Here is a 5,053-nt window from a genome sequence, read left to right on the forward strand (position 1 = left end):
CTGGAAGAAAAAGGATAAAGAGTTGGGACATAGAAAAATAAAATCTGTGAATGACCCACATAGCACTGAATTACTCGATTTGGCCATTGGTTTCATTAAACAGTATCTCTTGTAAGGCGCACAGGATTTCGTCCTTGGAAAACAGACCCTGACTTCCTGAGAGACCTATGGTGCTTGTCTATAAGCCAATGTAGTCGAGAGCAGGAAGATCAAAGACCTGCTGATGAATACTTGATGTGAAGAGAGGAGAAGAGGCTTTAGGCTGCTTTCCTGAGAGACTCCCAAAGGCTCATTTGCAGTGAATTCAGTCAAATTAGATGCCAGGGAAAGGGACTCTCGTATACAGCCCACAGTCTCTCTCAGATCTTCCACCTAATTGGTCCATCTCACTGAGGCCCTCTGCTAACAGGTACCAAACGTTATGTTTGCCAGATGTACATACTTCTTCAGAGGCTCAATCCTGCCAAATGCCCTGTACTACAGTTCGGAGTAGAGCAAAGCACAGCAAAGGCTGGAGGACAACGCATAAGCACGCACACAGGCACAGGTACTTGGCAGGCATAAGACAAACGCCCAGAGGAACAAACCTCGAGGCGGTATGATGTTCTGTTAACGACACCAGTGCTTCACTTGTGTACCCAGGCTGGGGCACTAGCCTAGAGGCTAGATGAGTTGCCAGTCGTTAGTTAACAGTGAACTTAGCCCATTTAAAATACAATCTTTTTGGTGCCATTATAAGACAAAGACATAGGAGTAATATGACTTAACTGTGAGTTTCCTGGCTTGTGAGTGTAAGATTTTCTGGTCACAGCATTGCATTAACAGCATATCTGCATCGACCAGGAACAAAGCCAAACATCACGGTGGTATCAAATGCAATGACCCATGTGTTGGCAGTGCAGCTCATTATGGGGATGTCACTCCGGCCCTCTTCTCTGCACTCACGGTCCTTTGGAAGTGGAATGAAATGCAGGACAGCTATCTGTTTTATTATCAAAGCCCTCCATGGTACAGGTCCTAGCTACCCGACAGGCTGTCTTTCCCCCTGCAGCTGTGACCTTTCTGGTCAGTGCGCTCCACATGAGCAGCGGGACTGCGGTAGGGTCAGACTTCTGAGTGCAGGGGACAGGACTCCCATGGCTGAACCAAGGCTAGAGACATAAAGAGCTAAGAATAACCTTGGCGTATTCAGCAAATGTACTTCCTTCTTTTGGCTTCTTTTCATTAACATGCACCTGAAACTTAAATGAGCAATTTACTCGTCTCCGCTGGGAAGGGAATAAGAGAGGTATTATGGGTTTGTGGGGGGGGGGGGGATCTATTTTTAGGTGCTTGGCAGGGAATGGTACTTGGATGCTATGTTATCTGAAGGCAGGTACGTACACGTTTCAATGTAGGCAGAGAAGGAAGTGAACACACCGAGAATGTGGCTGTGCCACATATTTCCTATTTGGAAAAAGTTCTTCTCATGGGGAAGTCCCAATGATAATATGAAAAATAAAATAAAACCTATTGTTTCTATTTTCAAATCAGAAATAAGAGCAAGAATTTCAGAGTGGGTCAGGCCACAGGCCCACCTCGCCTAGCATCCTGTATCTCACAGTGGCATGGAGCAGATGCTTAAGGAAAGAGCATAAGAAATCTGGGGAAAACGGTGCTTAGAGATATTTAAGCACTTAGCTGCATTATACAAGGATGGGTAATTACAAGGCCACATGTGTCATATGTCAGTTATTCCCTGTTTTGGGTGGAAGCTGAGTTTAAGGGTATTCTGTTATTGTTTGTACGGTGCAAAAATAACCAAGCTAAAAAGAGTGGGAGTCCTGTACAATGCTCAGTAGGCCTGTGAGAAGGTTCGATTTGGTGATTTGAAGCACTGTCCCAAATTGATTCGGCTGAATCTGATTTGGAGATTTGGCTGCTGCTAAATCTTCAAATCAGCCAGGCCAGGCCCATCCCCTACCTCCTCTCCCATCTGGCAATGACTCTCCCTCGCCCCAGCTCCCAGCCCTTGTTAAAAAAAAAAGCCCCGACTCACCAGGTGCTGCTGGTTGTGGGGAGCAATTCCTGCTGCCCCCCACTGCCCCATGCTCTGCATGCATGTTTGCCTATGTCCACCTTTATGGTATGGTGCAGTTGAAGCTGCATTGACACAGTTCACGTCTTCTTTCCAGTTTCATTTCCCTCTGGTCTTGCACTCTTCCCCAGCCCAGTTCAGAATGATTGGAGCAGACCAGCCAGTTGTTGCCTCTGTGGAGAAGTTGCAGTCCTTCCTTGCTGTTTCTCCCCTGCGATGAGCGCTGAGAGCAAGATTTGGGGTGAGGTGAGCTTGCTAGCAGGGAGGGAAAGACTGCAGCAAGACCTGGACAGGTTACAGGGGTGGGCTAACAAAAACAGGATGCGCTTCAATACTGACAAGTGCGGGGTGCTGCATTTGGGCAGTAGGAACCAGCAGCAGACTTATAAGATGGGAAACTTCCTTCTTGAGAGCATGGAGACAGAAAGGGATCTTGGAGTCATTATTGACTCCAAGATGAACATGGGCCAACAATGTGAGGTCACAGTTGGCAGGGCTAATCGGACCTTGTCATGCATCCACAGATGCACCTCTAGCAGGGACAACGAGGTGATCCTCCCCCTCTATGCAACACTGGTCAGGCCACAGCTGGAGTACTGCGTCCAGTTCTGTGCACCCCACTTCAGGAGGGATGTGGACAACATGGAGAGGGTCCAGAGGAGGCCACTCGCATGATCCAGGGACAACAGGGCAGACCCTACAATGAGAGACTGCGGGACCTGAACCTGTTCAGCCTTCACAAGAGAAGGCTGAGGGGGGACCTGGTGACCGCCTATAAACTCACTAGGGGGCACTAGCAGGGTTTGGGAGAGACCTTGTTCCCCTGAGCACTCCCTGGCATAACAAGGAATAATGGCCAGAAGTTGCTAGAGAGTAGGTTTAGATTAGACATCCAAAAGCATTACTTCACGGTCAGGGCAGCTAGGATCTGGAACCAACTTCCTAGGGAAGTGGTGCTGGCTCCTACCCTGGGGGTCTTTAAGAAGAGGCTTGATGCCTACCTGGCGGCTGGAGTCATGTGAGCCCAGTTTTTCTCCTGCCCAGGCAGGGGTTTGGACTTGAAGATCTACAAGGTCCCTTCCCACCCGACTTCTATGATTCTATGATTCTCTGCATGAGCTCCCCAACCCCCTCCTACTCTGCCAACTCCCCACCATGGTTGCCCCATCTGCCCCAGCTCTGGCCCTTTAAGGAAAAAAGCTGAGATACCCCTGGATTCACCACTCCGGCTAGTGAAGGGCAATCCCTGCTGCCCCTGCTGCCCCATGCCATATGGGTGGGCCTCTGCACAAGCCACAAAGCCATGAGGCTGCTACAGGAGTGGTAAGTCCAGGGGGTTTATCTTGGTATTTTTTTTCTTAAAGGGCCAGAGCTGGGGTGGGTGGGGCAGCCAGGGGGGCTGTGGTAGTGGGGGGGCTAGTGCAGAGTCCCCCATGCAGTGGGGGGGCAATGGGGGGCAGTGGGGGGCAGCAGGGATTGCCCTGTAACTGGGGCCTTTTTATTTCAAAGCACTGGGAGCTGGGGAAGGTGGGGCAGCCATGGGAGGGCTGGGGGAGCAGGCAGGGAATGGGGCCTGGCAGGGGTCCCCCCATGGTCTCCCCCCCTACCTCCAGCCTCACCTCCTCACCCCTACTTACCAGCTCTAAGTCCAGCTCCCTGCTACAGCCACTAGGGACTGCTGAAGCATTGAAGCTCTCCAAATCTTTTCTGAAGAATCAGAGAGCTTTGAACAGATTTGGACCTTCTAATTGGTCCCCGATTCGATTCGGATTCAGAAATTTGGCCACCGAATCAGGCCAAATCTTCTGGTAATCTCTTCCAAATCGAATCACCACCTGAAGCTTCACATAGCCCTAATGCTCAGCCAAAGTAGGTACAGATCATATATGCTTCATACCATATAGACCCTCCAGTTGTCCTATAGAAGCTGGATCTAAAGGATAGGGGTGCATTTCTCTATTCCTTATGCCCAGTCTTGGTCTGGCAACAAGGGTGCCAGTTTGACTGGGGGCTCCTGTTTCTTTTTAGGAAATAGGTACAGGGTAGGTCAACACTGAACTCTTGTCAGCCTAGCTGTGTTGGTCAGGGGTATAAAGAAGTGTGATCCTTGTCTAACACAGCTGAGATGGCAAAAGCCTCCAGGGGAGGTGCAGTTACAACAGTAAAATTTCAACTGCTATTGGTATAGTTTACGCACTAGAGGCACTGGAATCAACTATATCTGCAAAAGTGTGGGGTTTGCCCATAGAACCTGCATCTGCTAGACCTCTACTGAGTCATGTTGAACACATTTGTCTCCTTGTTTCCTTGGAGTCACTTATCTATCTCTGTCCATTGGCTCTGTATCTTAGATTTTAAGGTTTTGGTGCAGGAGCTGTCTTTCTGTTTCATTATTCTATCGTTTCTAGCACAGGGGGTGCCGGTCCTGAAATGGGGCACCTACGAAGGATGGTGGTACAAATAATAGTATGATTCCAAGTATAGGCAGCATTTGGTTTTGGCCTCCTGTGTCCATAAATATGCTGCCTATAAACTGAACAAATCTAATGGAGGCCTAACGTGACATACTTGTGCTTATTTTCCATATGTGATTCCAGTCTGTAGAACCAAACACAAAGCAACTTGCCAACAAGCAATCAGTCTGCTTGTATGTTTTACCCTTGCCTCCTTTATTTAGATGATAAATCTCCTTGGAACGGGAACTTTTGTTTACGCTGTGTTTAGACAGAGCCCCAAACTCAATTTGTCTGTAGGCCTTATGGTAGTAGCAATAACAAAGACAGGACCTATTCAAAGAAGCTCCTTCTCCAGGTTTCTCCACTCAGATGTTGCAGTTAGGTTTATATAATTATTTGTTTGTTTTTACTTCTGGCACTGGATTTTAATGTGATTATATTTAGTTAGGTGAGTTCAGTTTGTGCACTCTGCTGCATACAGGACTATTTTGCCTGGAGCCATCCACTGTCTGGAAAGAGC

Source organism: Crocodylus siamensis, chromosome 15, assembly GCF_052110815.1.
Source record: "Crocodylus siamensis isolate JL-2025a chromosome 15, ASM5211081v1, whole genome shotgun sequence".
Classification (NCBI taxonomy): Eukaryota; Metazoa; Chordata; order Crocodylia; family Crocodylidae; genus Crocodylus; species Crocodylus siamensis.